General features: G+C 39.5%; 1 protein-coding gene across 5 annotated transcripts in view; it reads left to right on the forward strand.

The window, feature by feature from the left end:
* The window catches only part of BACH2 (BTB domain and CNC homolog 2), a 524461-nt gene that overhangs the window by 184567 nt on the left and 323296 nt on the right, over nucleotides 1–16598 (forward strand). The window lies entirely within an intron of this gene.

The raw sequence follows: 16598 nt of genomic DNA on the forward strand, positions 1-16598 counted from the left end.
AGTATAAAATATTATGGATCAAGAGAAGTATGAAAGAAAATGAGCCATGCCACAGAACTTCCAGGTGAGAAATATGAGAGAAATAATGGGTTTTATAGAGGGTGGGGAAGGTCCCTGCTGTCTTAGAGTTTAAAAAGGCAGTAGATATTGTTATAACTAAGTTATTTGGGAATTTGGTTTACTTTGAAAATCCCCTGGTTAGGATCATATAAGACCTTACCATGATTTATGCCATTTAGTACTATTTACAAATAACTATATCTTATTTACTGACAAGACCAGTTGCTTCTGGTCTCACTGGTATAAGTATATGGGTGAATTAGTATTTCAAAATGCAGTCATTATTAGAAATGTATTAACATTTTAAGCTCACTGTTAAAATTCAATCAGGGTACTAATCTGAAACCTTAAGTGCTTAGACTGAAGGAATATATACTCAGAACTGTAGTCTGTGTATCAAAAAGTTTGAGGCAGTCTGTTTTTCCCTTCTTATATTGATTAAATAGTGATTTATAAGACTCTAAGTTAAAAGTTCATTATTCTTAATAGCTGAGTAATATTCCATTGTGTGTATATATACCACAGCTTTCTCAGCCATTCATCTTTAGTTGTTTACAGGTTTTAGCTATTAGAAATTGTGCTGCTATGAACATAAGTGTACACATATCTTTTTGAATGTGTGTGCTTAACTTCTTAGGATTCATTCCTAGGAGACAAATTATTGGATCCTAAGGAAGGTCCATTTCTAGCCTTGTCTAATTTTCTTTCTTGACTTTTATGGTTGGCATTGACAAAATATATATTCCTTCTAGTTAGTGAGGAGGCACTGTCATTGTTATCAGACAACTCATACATACCTCATTCTTACTCAATCAGCCAGCATTTTCACATACCTACTGTGAGTCACACATTATTTTAGATGTATAGGATACATCTGTGAACAAAATAGACAAAAATTCCTGACCTCTTGGAGCTTATATAGGAAAACCAAAAGTAGGTCATTAAGTCATAAATAAATCAGCAAACCACAGTATGCTAAAAGGTAATAATATTTTCAAAAAAGCAAGAGCAAGATAAAATGAGTATCAATTTGGAGATAGCAGTAATATTTTGTAACTTTATATTGCGATGAAATTTTAAATTAGGCCTCCTGTAGTTCTAGTGTCTTGTTGAAGAATGTTGTAATGTTTTAATAGTGCAAAAAAGTCATTTTCATCACTATTTTCTGAAATGAAAGCAGGTCAACTGAAGACTAAATCTAGTTGCTAAGTACTTGAGAAAGAATGAGATGGTATAGGGCCCCTTGTCTGAGATATGCAGGTTATCTCTTCTTAGTTTCCCTTTCAAACCATAGTCTTTAAATGTATTTGAAGTGTATTTGGAGTGTATTTGAAATGTATTGGGAGTGTGTTTCTGGCACCTGCTTCCATGTATGTATAGTTAAACTTAGCTTTCTCCCGTTTTAGACCAAAAATTTCATCCAGAATGTTTCCTTAATTGGTATTACAGTAAGTGAAATAAGTAAAGTGGGGAAAGACAGTTACTGGGTAGATTCATTCACATGTGGACTGTAGATAACTAAAGCAATAAAAATTACAACAAAAAAAAAAAGAAAAAGAAAAGAAACCAATCTCTTAGACTTTGAGAAAACTGTGGTGTTTATCAAAGGAAGGGGTGAGGACACTGAGGGCACAGGTGAAGGGCACAGGAACTTCAACTTTAGTGGTGGGTGCACTGAGTTAGACAGACAGAGGTAGGTGTGAAACTGTACTCCTGAAATCATATAATGTTGTAAATCATTGTTAATATAGATGATCCTGGATCCATACTCCCAGAGGGATAAAGAATAGGGAAGCTATCAAGGGAGGGGATTGAATATGGAGCTCTGAGGGGTTGGCATGGTGTGGAAATGTACTCCTCTTATCCTATAGTCTTGTCAATATTTCCATTTTAAAAATTAAAAAAAAGATTCAAAAAATAACAATTTTGAACAGGTTCCTTTTAAAAATTCCAAAAGGGTTCCTAAGGTTAGATTTTTGCCTGCCTCCTGTTTTTAGCATGTAGAAAACCTAATTTTGTGAGTTATTCTTCCCCTTTAAACACATGCTTTGTGTTTAGGTGGTGGTTGACTGGGGCTATTATATCTTAAGCACATAGAGCTTGTTATATCCAAATAACTGAGTGATTACAGACCACCACTCCCTACGTAGCTCTGTATATATGATCCTTGGCTTTTCCTGTAAAGTATCTCTTCTCCATGACTATTGTAGAACCTGTTACTCCTTCACTTTCTGGAGTTCTATTTTCATGTACCCTCGCCCTGGCTGACTCATTTGTTCTCTCCTTGATCTTCCCTTTAAGGATTGGAAAAGGTCATGTGTGTGTGGCCTTTTATGGTTGCCTGATCCTGTAACAAGAGGTTCTCAACAGTTTTCCTTCCATAGGCATGACCATGCCAAGATAACACTTGTTTCACTTCTTGTCCAGATTGACTACTACAAATGAGGTCGACTAGGAAAATTTTGAGAATTATGTGGTAGTTACTTAATGGCATGGAGTTTGGCAAAAGGGGTCAATAGTATGGTGGCAGATGGAAACCTGATGATTGTTTGGGTCAGGTGTCAGATTATAGTGCTGCATATCAGAATCCTTATAATGTTATCAATTAGTGTTACTCCAATGAAATGAAATTAAAAATTAAAGAAAATTTAAATCTTTAGCATCAGAATTTGTACGTTTAGAGTTTTGGTGGGTGTCCTATTCCTTACTTGTTCCCTGTCACTCACCAGAGGGTGAGATGATTCCTGAGAATACAGCTGGAAACACTGGGAGCATGGGTGCTATCCTCTCTCACCTCAAGCTCTGAGCCAACCACTCATCTCAGTTGAGCAGTGTCACCAAGCATAGTTATCTTTTTATCTTTTGCCTAGAGCCCTGCTCAGCTCTGGGTTATACTAGAGCCTAGTATTGGACCTATGCCTGAAAGTCCAGTGTTCAGGCAAGGAAACAGCATACTAGTTAAGAAACAGAACATGCCTAAGGCTTGAATGTCCCAAGCTCAGTCCCCAATACCATAAGCCAGAGTTGAGCAGTGCTTGATGAGGAAGGGTAGGAAGAGGGTAAGTTGGGAAGGAGGTAGTTAGTGCACTACAAACTGCACTATTTCCCTAGCCCTTTAGAGTGATACTGAGAAACACCACTACTAACACTAACACTACTCTCTCCGGGCCCATTTCCTCATATGTGAAGAAAAACAGTCTCCAGAGGATCTTCAAAATGGCTCCCACTTTTAATGTTCTTAAAATACAATTTACTGTTTTCCTAAAAGTTGACTGTTTTTAACTATTCTTGAGCTCTTCTACTTTTAACCCATTGTCCTTGCCTGGTTTCCCCCAAATTCATTTTATTCAATTCACGGTCATTCTTCCTCTGTATTTTATGTACCCCAAATATTCCAGACATACGGAATATTTCTGTCACTGAAAGATGTGATTCTATTCTGTGAATAGTCTGATTGTTTTTTACTATGTTCCCACCAAAAGTACTGCATCTGTATTGGGACCTTTGAGTAGGGGAGTTGGTCTGTTAAGAAATACATGCTTGTAAACCAAACTCTGTCTTAAAAGATAAAGAGAATGGAACTACATGTTTTTAGGTTGTACAATCAAAGTAGATCTACTTCTACCAAGTAAAAATATGGAATATATAAATTTTATCAGATGTGAATCCTAACATACAAAAAAGTAATTGCAGCACTATAATTTTTTTTCAAAATTTGTCATATTGAGCAGGAAAATGTACTCCCACAATTAAGAAAATAATATTTTCTCTAAATCTCATATTATAGAGCAAGTGTGTTTCATTTTCTTAATATCTTGTGCTTGGAATATTTTAAGTGATGGATCCATCTACTGGATAACAATCAAATTCTGTGGTAAAAATATTAACATGCTGATAGATTGATAGAAACACAGATTTTAAATGCCTAGATTTAAGAAAAATAAATTCTGTCATATTGCTATGCACTGAATTGCCATGAAAATTTATATTATTATATGTTTGTCTGGTTGTTACAAACAAGATAAATATTCTTCTTTACTATATATATGTGGAGGGTGTACTATAATGTACTTCAAACTGATAAATAAGACTGTAGTGTTGAATTAACCTTAAATTTTATGACTCAAATATTCCTACAGCATATTTATTCAGAGGATAGCTTAGCCAACAAGATTTGCTGTACTTTATTTTGAAGAGTCAGTTCTCTTTCTTTTTTAAATCTCTTTATTAGGGGATTAATGTTTTACAGTCAACATTAAATACATAGTTTGTACATGCATAACATTTCTCAGTTTTCCACATAACAACACAACCCCCACTAGATCCTCTGTCATCCTTTTTGGACCTGTACTCTCCCGCCACCCACCCCAGTCTTTTTATTTTGGTGTGGTACACCAACTCCGGTTCAGGTTCTACATGTGTGTTCTCTTCTTATCTTGTTTTTCTTTTTGTTTACTTTATTAATTTATTTTTTTATTTATAAAAAGGAAATATTGACTAAACCATAGGATAAGAGGGGTTCAACTCCACAAAATTCCCACTGCTAGATCTCCATATCCCATCCCCTTCTCTGATAGCTATCCTATTCTTTAACCCTCTGGGAGTATGGACCCAAGGTCATTTTGGGAAACAAAAGGTGGAAGGTCTGGCTTCTGTAATTGCTTCCTCACTGAACATGGGCATTGACAGGTCGATCCATACTCCCAGCCAGTCTCTCTCTTTCCTACTGGGGGAAGGGCTAAAGGGAAGCAGAACTCAAGGACACATTGGTGGGGTTGTCTGTCCAGGGATGTCTGATCACATCCTGCTAGTATCTGGAACCTGGTGGCTAAAAAGAGAGTTAACATACAAAGCCAAACAAATTGTTGAATAATCATGGACCTAAAGGCTGGAATAGTGTAGATGAAGAGTTGGGGGGTCCTCCAGTTTGTAGATAGCTAGTAGGCATATTTTAGTTATTTTTCAAAGGGCCTGTGGATATACTACTATTTTTTTTTCCTTTTTCTTTTTTCCCTTGAGCCTGAAATCTGAACTGTAGGTGAATCCAAGTTATTGTCTGGGGAGATGATGTCATGGCTGGAAAAGGAATAGAAAGCTGGATCAGGGAAGAGAATAGCACCCTAATATGGGAAAAGTATATAAATATTGTTGACTGTAAACCAGTTTGGGATTTGGTTTGGGATACATATTCAGCTTAGGAGCCTATGTGACCTCTGCATCCCTCTAGATCTGAGCTCACATTCTGTGGTCATGAGTAGGAACATTCCATGCTGCCCCAATATTGACCCATCTTCCTCAGGTGGAAGATACAGTATGTTGTCCATCCTCCCTTTGGAGGATGGAACATTCTCTATCATTGTTGATCCAAGTTGAGGGCAAGGTCCTATAGGGGCCAACAAAGGGGTCTATTTTGTTCCTGATAGAGATGACCAGTAAAAATGAAAAGAGGGATTTATTTGAAGTCTAGCCCCATCATGTCTGTTTGGGAATCTCAGGACTCCCTGACTAGGGCCCCAGCTGGTGGGGTGGCCTGATAGTGACTAAAGAGTCATCATTAAAGTATGCCAGTCTCTTGCCCATATTCAGCTTTTGTAGTCCTTGCTTTGATGTGGTTAGCTTTAGAGTGAGTGAGAGAACTGTAATAGGAATTAGGTGAGGAGCTGATCTTTTTTTTTCAACTTCTGCCTAAGAGTGAGATCATCCCATATTCATCCTTCTGTTTGTGACTTATTTCACTTAACATTGTTTCTTCAAACTACATCCAAGATGGGCTGAAAATGGTGAAATCACTAGTTTTAATAGCTGAGTAGTACTTCATTGTGTATATATAGCCACTCATCAGTTGTGGGACACCTGGGTTGTTTCCAGCTTTTGACTATTACAAATTGTGCTGCTATAAACATAGGTAGACACAAATATTTTTGGATGGGTATGTTGGGCTCCTTAGGATATATATCCCCAGGAGAGGATTTGCAGAATCATAGGATAGCTCCACTTCTAGCCTTCTGTGAGTTCTCCAGACTGTTCTCCATAGAGGTCCAATTTACATTCCCACCAGTAGTATAGGAGGTTTCCTTTGTCCCCCACAACCTCTCCAGAATTTGCCGCTGCTACATTTTCTTATGTGTGACATTCTTACAGGACTAAAGTGGTATCTCATTGTTGTCTTTATTTGCATTTTTCTGACAATCAAAGACTTGGTGCATGTTTCCATATGTTTTTTTACCTTTTAGATCTTTTCTGTGGTATCCATGTCCTCTCCCCATTTTTGGATGGGGTCATTTGTTTTCTTGTTGTTGAGTTATGGTTACTAAGCTCTTGTCTGATGTATGGCATGTAAAGATCTTCCCCCATTCTATGAAGAGTCTCCTTGTATGGATTTTTGTTTCTTTTGCTGTGCAGAAGCTATTTAATTTGATGTAGTCTTATAGCTTTATACTTGCCTTAGTCTTCTTTGTAATAGATTAATTTCATTGAAGATGTCTTTAAAATTTATGAGGAAAAGAGTTCTGCCAATATTTTCCTCTATGTATCTGATAGTTTCTAGTCTAACATCCAGGTCCTTGATCCACTTGGAATTCACTTTTGTGTTTGGTGAAATATAGTGGTTCAGTTTCAGTCTTCTGCATGTTCCAACCCATTCTTTCCAACACCATTTGTTGAAGAGACTCTGCTTTTCCCATTGAATAGTCTGAGCCCCTTTGTCAGAGATTAGATATTCATAGGTGTGGGGGCTTACTTCCGGGCTATCAATTCTATTCCACTGGTCAGTGTGTCTATTCATGTGTCAGTACCAATCAGTATTGATGACAATGACCCTATAATACAATTTGATATCTTAGAGTGTAATGACTCCAGTTCTGTTCTTCTCAAGATTTTTTTGGCAATTCTAGGTCTTTTCTGGTTCCAGAAAAACATTTGTACCATTTGTTCTATTCTCCTAAAAAATGTGGGTGGGATCTTGATGGGGATAGCATTAAATTTGTAGATGGCTCTGGGTAGTATATTCATTTTAATGATGTTAATTCTTCCAACCCATGAACATGGAGTATCTTTCCACTTCTTTGTGTCTTTTTCAATTTCCTTGAGTAGTGACTCATAATATTCAGTATATAAGTCTTTCACTTCTTTGGTTAGATTTATTCCTAGATATTTTATAGTTTTGTTGCTATAGTAAAAGGAATTGATTTCTGGATTTCAACTTCTTCTAACTTAGTATTTGCACAGAGGAATGCCACTGACTTTTGAATATTAACTTTGTAGCCTAACACCTTACTTTATTGCTTGATGATTTCCAAAAGCTTCTTGCTGGATTCCTTAGGTTTTCCTATGTATACTATCATGTAATCTGCAGATAGGGAGTGTTTACCTTCTTCTCTTACAATCTGTATCCCTTGAATTCCTTGCTTCTGCCTGATTGCTATGGCAAGAACTTCCAACACTATGTTGAATAGTAATGGTGATAGTGGGCAGCCCTGTCTACTACCTGATCTGAGGGGAAATGCTTCCAGTTTTTCACCATCGAGTATGATGTTGGCGGTAGGTTTACTATATATAAAGTCCACTATCTTGAGGAATTTTCCATCTATTCCCATTTTTGTAGTGTTTTGATCATAAAGGGATGTTGTGTTTTGTCAAAGTCTTTCTCTGCATCTATTGATATGACCGTGTGTTTTTTGGTCTTGCTTTTGTTGATGTGGTAGATCACTTTGATTGATTTCCATATATTAAGCCAACCTTGTATGTTGGTATGCTTCTAATTCTGCTTCTAAAAACCCCTTCTGTTTCATTTGGTTTAATCCCCTTGCTTAACACTGTATTGTATTTACGTAACCACTGTTAACTAAGCACCACTCTCCCTCCAGGGTATTGGTGGTTCAGTGGTAGAATTCTCACCTGCTCCAGCCCCTCTCCTTGTCACACCCTGATTTTCACCAGTCACTTTTTGCTCCACTCTCTCTACTTCACATCATGCTTCTGCCCTACTTGGCAAGTATATATAGGATTGTGTTTTTAGTTTAGTTTAGTTTTAGTTTAGCCTAGCTTGGCTTAGATTGTGCTGCGTTCCGCATGAATAAAGAGATACTGCGTACAGCTCAGCCATGAATCCCTGGTCATCTGTCTCCTGCCCATGAAGCTAGCCTGGCATAATGGCGCCTGAACAGGGACTGACATAATGGCGCCCTGAAACAGGGACCAGCATCGACGTGGGACCTAGCCCGCCCATACCCCAGATAAGTAAGCTTGGCTACCCATCCGACATGGGTTGCCTTTCTACTTATGAAGAGGTTTGCCAAAGCCTCTACTGCTTCATCATGAGACAGTTTCTCTGTCTCTGGAACATTTTGCTCTGGGCCACACTTTGGTTCCCTGACAAGAAACTTTGGCTTCTTATGACCATGATCATAGAGCTTAGGATATGCATGGAGATTTCTCCTTGGACTTTCTCGATTCCCTCTCCCATGTTTCCCGAGAAGAAGGACTACATTTTGCTCCAGGCCACAATTTGGTTCTTTATGACCGTGATCGTAGAGCTTGGGATATGCATGGAGATTTCCCCTGGGACTTTCTGGACTTCTTCTCGCATGTTTCCCGCTGAGAAGGACTACTCTAATTTGAGGCGCATTCTCCAGTATCCTGGCAGTCCCCAGGAATGGAAACACGTGGTTAGTTCTGCTCTCCTGATTGGATTCTTTCTTTAATGGGAAGACATTTTTAATATTGGGTGCCTGCAATCCTGCAGGAACAGTCAGAAGCACCCTAAATGGAATTTTGAGGAGCTTTTTGGACTAGGACGCCCTCTGGAGACTCATGATGCTACATGGTGAGATCTGGATAATCTGGTTAAAGGTGAAAGAAGCAAAAACTGCCTACCACTTTTATCTCTGTTCTCTCTGAATATCTTAAGTTTGCTGTCTGCTTTCAGTTGCATTTCATGAGAGAGTGATTTGAATGACTGAATTTTTGTATAACATTGACTTAAAAAAAATGATGGATGCAGCCATGATTTCTAGAGACATCCAGAAACAATCCAAAAAATTGTTTTTTCCTCCTTTGATTTTTTTTTTTTACGTCTTGGCATAAATCTGAAAAGTTTAATCCTGAAATGGTATGAGTTATGGGCGGGGCAGATAGTGCAATGATTATGTTAATGATTCTCATGCCTGAGGCTTCTAACCGTGGTTCTTCTGTTTACCTTTCCACGTTTTATTGAGTTTAAACTGTTTACACAACCTTAAAATCATACTAGAAAGGATTTCCAATTATAATGGAGTTATCAATTATAGTAAACTTCTAATCTGCTACAAGTTTTGTTTGACAAGTAAGTGAATTTCAGCTGTCAAGTCTTTACATGAAAAAGTATCTACTCAAATAGAATTCCTGGAAATCCATTTGGACTCCTATTCTCTGTCATCGCCCACAAGATGGCATGACTACAACGCACCCCCAGAAACCAATGAAGTGACCTGGCACGACCCAAAGAAACAGATTCACAGACTCCAAAGCTTACTCTCTACAGAAAAGTGGAACTCCATTGGTTGACCTTCCCTATCGAGACAGACGTGCAGCGTTTCATCCCCTGGCATTTCTTCTGTGGTCATCTGCTTTCGACTGACACTTCCATCAGACTTACTGGTACACCTCTTGGACACTTTACACAACTTTACAGCAGTTTCCCTTTACGCTGCTGGGTTTCTCAAAGATTGACTGCAGCCAGCTGCATTGGGACTCTATATGCCACGCCCCCTCGCCTGCAGGCCCTGTCCCCAGAGGCAGAAAACTCCCCCTCCTTACTAGGTCATGCCCACAGATGCAGGAAATGCCCTTTGAGTCAAGAGATGCCCACAGAGGCATGAAGCGCCCCCAGAGGCAATAGATGCCCCCAGAGGCAAGAAATGCGCTTTTACCTGCTAGGCCTTTCCCTTTGAGGCAGGAAATGCCCCCCTCAGGCCTCACACTGGTTCTTGCTGCTCTCCTATTTTGTTCTTCCATGTCGTATGCCAGTTCTTTTGAAAACGCCTGTATGATATAGGTTTCTGTTCACCCTACACTCCTGATACTATGGCCACTAGTTAAAAAGAAAGGGGGAATTGGTAGCAGAGGATGGGGATGCCTGGGATAAACCCTACTTGGTCATGATGAACAGACTTTTTAATATACTGCTGCATCTGGTTGGCTAGAATTTTGTTCAATATTTTTGCATCTATGTTCATCAGAGATATTGGTCTGCCCTTTTCTTTTTTGGTTGTGTTCCTGTCTGTTTTGGTATCAGAGTGATGTTTACTTCATAGAAGTTTGGAGGGAGTATTACTGTGTCTTTAATCTTCTGGAAGACTCTAATGTAGAGGTATTAACTCTTCCTTGAGTGTTTTGTAGAATTCATTTGCAAAACCATGTGTCAGTACCAGTCTGTGTAGGACTACAGGAGGTTGATTACTGGAAATAAACTACAGAGTTGTGCAACATGAAAATGACATGCCCAAAAATACAGAGCATGGGGTTGCCTTCTGTCTCTTTTTATCATAGACAGCAGATTCAGCAAGGAGAAAGATTTATTCAGAAGCCATATGAAGCCGACCAAGCAACTTAGAACTTGAAATGCTGATTTATAGCTGTGAAGAAAATAATGGATGTTCTTGCTAAAATATCATTAATAGCTTTATTGTTTAAGGTGCAAATCATATTCAGCAATTTGTTAGCCCATTTTGAGGTGAAGCTGAAGTAATTCAATGTGGACTTTAAGCAGAAAAAGGGCAAAGCAATTAGAAAATTGCAAAAGAATTCATTCACCATGGTTGGCTGATATTTGAATTTACTGAACATAACAAAAATAACATAATAAAAATGCACTTAAAAATACAAGCAGATACATGTGTTTATTTAAAACATAAAATCCATAAGAGATAGTCAATGCTTAAGCACTCTACTGAGTTAAAAGTATGTGTTCTAGAGCTCTGCTTCCTCAGAGCACTGACCCACTAGGGAAAGAGAGAGACGGGCTGGGATTATAGATAGACCTGTCAATGGCCATGTTCAGTGTGGAGGCAATTACAGAAGCCAGACCTTCCACCTTCTGCATCCCATAATGACCCTGGGTCCATACTTCCACGGTAAATAATAGGAAATCTATCAAGGGAGGGGATAGGATAAGGAGCTCTGGTGGTAGGAATTGTATCCCTCTTATCCTATGGTCTTGTCAATGTTTCCATTTTATAAATAAATACATTTTTAAAAGTATGTGTTCTCTATCCAGCCAGACATTGTACTGCCATGATAGCCTGAGGGTGCTTCTTCCAAGAAAGTGCTCTCTGGGTTGGAGAGAACTCTACTGGAGCCAACCTAGGCTGCTGCGTGGGAGAACGATCAGGAACTCATGCCAGGCTAGCGTCACAGGAGAGAGACTCTGGGACTCTAGGAGCTAGAAGGCAATCCCATGTGTGTTTAATCAGAAGAGCAGCTGTATTTATACTTGCCAAGTAGGAGAGTGGAAACAGGACATGATGTAGAGAGGGAGGAGCGAAAAGAGAGTGGTAGAAAACAGGGCATGACTAGGAGAGGGGGCGGAGCCAAAAGAGAGTGCGAACCAGTGAGATTAAACCTGTGCCCTGCAGGCAGGGCGGTTCTTAGGTAACAGTGGTTATGTAAAGAGACAGGGAAGCTGGCTTACTGCCCAACATTGTACTAGTCATAAAATGGAAAAACAAAAGAAACAAAAAGCACTACACTTGTCCTAAGAAATCTTCTGCCCTATAGTAGGAATAAGATAATTCAAAGTTAATCACAATATATAATGGAATAGGATCAATATTTCCAAGAAGGATAAGATGGCATTTAAAAGGTGACATTTTAAATCACTTTTTAAAAAATAAGAAAGATTTTGACAGACACAGTTGGGGTGATAAAAACAGTCCCAGACTGAAAAGTTACCAGAAAGTGAAAAGGTATATGCTGATGAACATGAAGAAGTCTCTTGAATACATAGTTTGTTGTAGGGCAAACTCCAGTTTGCCTGCCATAGTTCCTGGCTCTACGTGTTATTTCCATGTGCTAATGTTTTCCTCTTTTGCTCTCAGAAATGTCCCACTTAATTTATAAAGTATTCTATTCAGTGACTTCATTGGTCACAAAAACATGCTACTTTGCTTTCCTGCCCTAGGGAACACAACTGACAGGTGTGCTCCTTCTGAGCCCCACCATGCTTTAACATCATGACCAAATTTCTCATGGGCTATCTATCCCCTTCTGGTAATTGTGCATGGTGAGAGTGCTAAGAGATGCCTATTCCAGAAGGATTTGGGTGTTCTTATGTCTTTACCTCCAACAACAAGACTCTCCTTGGTTATGGCTAAGCTTTTCTTTAGAACTCCTGTGTGAGCCACTGAGCTAAGACAATTCCCACCATTTTTCCATTACTAGACAGGCGTACATGTCAGTCTACAGACAACTTTTCCAGCCAACTTCTGTCGTCTTCACCCAAGAAACCTCTTGCATATCTATTTCCATGTTAGTTCTCAACAGGCCTGAACTGATAATGTAGTCCCAGTTATTGATAAGCAGTAGATATTTGATGAAGATAAGACTAGGAGGATACATTGGAACCAAATTGTAGGCAACTTTGAGAAATGTACCTCAAAATAATTTTGGTCCAGACTCCCAGACAGAGGATTATTAGGAGAAAATTACCAGAGAGCTCTGAATCCCAATTCCACTGAGACCTGGAACTTTTGTGACCAGGAACTTTACTTTGTGCACCATCACTGAGAAGGAAGAGATTCCGGAAAGTACCAGAAAAAGTCAGGTGCAATGTCTTTTACCTGACAGGGAAGCAGAAAAAGGAAGGAAAACTATGGGATGATTTTATTCATAAATGGGATGTAGAGAGTTGAAACACAGAGACTTGAAAAAAGAAAAAAGATGCATATAGTCATCCCATAACTATGATCTTGAGATAACTATAGTGGTTACCATTGTTGGGGGGGGGTGGGGGGGACAGAGATACAAAACTTTGATAGCAAGAGTGGTGTGGAATCATACCCCTATTATCTTATAATCTTGTAAATAACATATCACTAATAAAATGTTACTCAGAAATTTAATAAGAAATTTAGGTGCAGGAAAGTGGCTCAGAGGTAGAGTATATGCCTTGCATGCATGAGGCCCTAGGTTTGATCTTGACTCCATGCAGTGCTCTGTTACATTCTATTCCATTCCCCTCCTCCCTGTCTTCTACTTAAAAAAAAAGTTTAAAACAGTGCCTGGAAAATAAGAACTTTATAAGAGCTCAGTAAGTGCTTCTGAATTTGTTTGCTCATTGCTCTATAGCAGCATTGTAGAACCCAAATTTGTGGGATATATAGATATAGATTCAAGTACAATAGCTACATGTAATTTGAACAAATATGTTGTGAGAATGTTACTGAGGAATGAAATGTTTAACTTCATTCAATTTAAACTTGAATGACCATATGTGGCTTATGGCTACCATTTAGAAGTATGACGGTCAGATGGTTGGCAAACCCTGTAGAGCACATTACTATGTGCAAGGACCCAGGATCAAGCCCTCAATCCCAACTTGAGGGGGAAAGTTTCACATGTGGTGAAGTAGTACTTCAAGTGTCTCTCTTTCTCCCTCTCTGTCTCATCCTTATTTCTCAGTTTCTCATTATCCTATCAAAAAAAAAAAAAGACAAGAGGGCCAGGCGGTAGCACAGCGGGTTAAGTGCACATGGCACAAAGCACGCAGACTAGCATAGAGATCCATCCCGGTTTGAGTTCCTGGCACCCCATCTGCAGGGGGGGTCGCTACACAAGTGATGAAACAGGTCTGCAGGTGTCTTCCACCCCCCTTCTTCCCCTTCTCTCTCAGTTTCTCTGTGTCTTATCCAACAACAACAATAGCAATAACAACAACAAGGGCAACAAAAAAGGGGTAAAATGGCCCCCAAGGCAGTGGATTTGTAGTGCAGGACCATACAGAGCCCTAGCGATAACCCTGGAGGCAAAAAAAAAAAAAAAAAGAACAAGGAGGAAAATGCCTTCAGGGAACAGTGGGTTCATCATAGATGGAAAACAGCTCTAGCAGTGGCCCTGCTGGCAAGAAAAATAAACATATAAATGAATAGGTATATCATTAAGTAAAATAGAATTATCAGAAAAAGTAAAGATATTAAGTAATATGAAAGAAACTGCAAACTTATATAGTTTATTCCTTTATTCTGCAAAACTGGTTGTACATTCTATATAGACTGTAGGCTTGGTTGTTGATTTTAGTAGTCAAGTTTAACTACAGAGACTCCTTTGAGATTAGCAGAGTAATAACAATGATGAGAGGAAAAGATTTGTTTTTACAGAATGAGGAAGTTATTTGAAGAAGATTGGTCCTGTCTTGGTTTAGGTAAGTAACTAATAGATGGTTAAGATTTCTCATTTAGGCTGTGGGGACAAAGGAACACTACTGCACTGCTGGTGGGAATGTAAATTGGTCCAGCCTCTATGGAGAGCAGTCTGGAGAACTCTCACAAGGCTAGACATGGACCTTCCATATGACCCAGTAATCCCTCTCCTAGGGATATACCCCAAGGATACCATAATACCCACCCAAAAAGGAATGTGTACACCTATGTTCATAGCAGCACAATTTGTAATAGATAAAACCTGGAAGCAACCCAGGTGCACAACAACAACATGAGTGGCTGAGAAAAGTTGTTGTATATATACACAATGGAATACTATGCGGCTATTGAGAACAATGAACCCACCATCTCTGACCCATTTTGGAAGGAGCTAGAAGGAATTATGTTAAGTGAGCTAAATCAGAAAGATAAAGTATGGTATGATCCCATTCATAAACAGAAGTTGAGAAAGAATAATAAGAAGTTGAGAAAGGGAAACTCAAAGCAGGATTTGACTGAATTTGATATAGGGCACCAAAGTGAAAACCCTGGGTTGAGGTTGAGGGTGGATGTTCAGCTTCACAGGGTGCAGTAGGGCACCAAAGGAAAAACCCTGGGTTGAGGGTGAGGGTGGATGTTCAGCTTCATTGGGGAGGGAGAGGAAGGGAAGGGGGAATGGGATGGGACATAGTCTTTTGGTGGTGGGAACTGTGTTTATGCACACTCCTATCAATTTGAACTCATATAAATCACTATTTAATTAATATGAGGAGGAAAATGATTGAATGCCTCAATTTTTTACATCACAGATTGAGTCTTTTTTAAATTTATTTATTTATTTAACAAATGAGACATTACCAAAATCATAAGATGGGGGTACAACTCCACACAATTCCTGCCACCCAGTCTCCATATCCCATCCCCTCCCCAATAGCTTTCCCATTCTTTATCCCTCTGGGAGCATGGACCCAGGGCCGTTGAGGGTTGCGGAAGGTGGGAGGTCTGGCTTCCATAATTGCTTCCCCGTTAAACATGGACATTGACTGGTTGGTCCATACTCCCAGTCTGCCTCTCTCTTTTTGGTGGTGGGTCTCTGGGAAAGCTGAGGTCCAGGACACATTGGTGGGGTCTTCAGTCCAGGGAAACCTGGCCGGTATCCTGATGACATCTGGAACCTGGGGGCTGAAAAGAGAGTTAACATACAAAGCCAAACAAATTGTTGAGCAACATGGACCCAAAGGTTAGATTAGTGGAGAGGAAGTGTTGGGGAGTACTCACTGCAAAGTCTAGTGTACTACTGCTTTCTGGTATATATTTGCCCTAGTTTTTGGATACCTGTGAACATATGCTCTACCTCTTGGAATCTGGTCTATATGTACGTTTTGGGACTTTGTTAGGAAGTGAACCACCTGGGATGGAATTAGAGAATACTATGAAAGGAAAGGTCTCACCTGAGTGATGAAGCTGAAGGGTTGTCCTTCCACACCTGAAGTCTCTGGACACAGTCTCTGGAAGTGAAGCATGCTGGGGTGGCACACGTTGTGTTGATTAGGTTGCAATCAGTGGATGCAATATTATTTGATAAGAACTGGGTGAAGCATATGGGAAAGTGGGCCCTACCATAGGGTCCCAGGACTGGGGGAAGTTTAGGCTCTATAGTGGAAATGTGAGGTTCCTGCTGTCTTAGGGTTCAAGAAGACAATGGATAGTTGTTGTTAACATCACATTATTTGGTGATTGGGTTAGCTTTGAAAAATCCCATTGTTAGACATACAATCAATTTCCCCCCTCTCATATTAATTAGTGATTTATATGACTACAATTTAATGTGTGTGTGTACATAAACACCATTCCCATCACCAAAAGATTGTATCCCACTCCACCCACCCGCCCCCACCCCCACCCCCACCACTTCACCAGCCCAGGAAGCCTCATGTCCACCCTCCCGCTCACCACAGGGTTTTTACTTTGATGCCCTACTTTCAATTCAGTCAGATGCTGCCATCAGTTCCCCTTTCGGGTTTTTCTCAACTTCTGTTGATGAGTGGAATCATCCCATACTCATCTTTATCTTTCTGACTTAGCTCACTTAACATAATTCCTTATAGCTCTGACCAAGATGGGTCAGAGAAGTTGAGTTCATTG

The sequence above is a fragment of the Erinaceus europaeus genome, chromosome 13 (genome assembly GCF_950295315.1).
Source record: "Erinaceus europaeus chromosome 13, mEriEur2.1, whole genome shotgun sequence".
In the NCBI taxonomy this organism is placed as follows: domain Eukaryota; kingdom Metazoa; phylum Chordata; class Mammalia; order Eulipotyphla; family Erinaceidae; genus Erinaceus; species Erinaceus europaeus.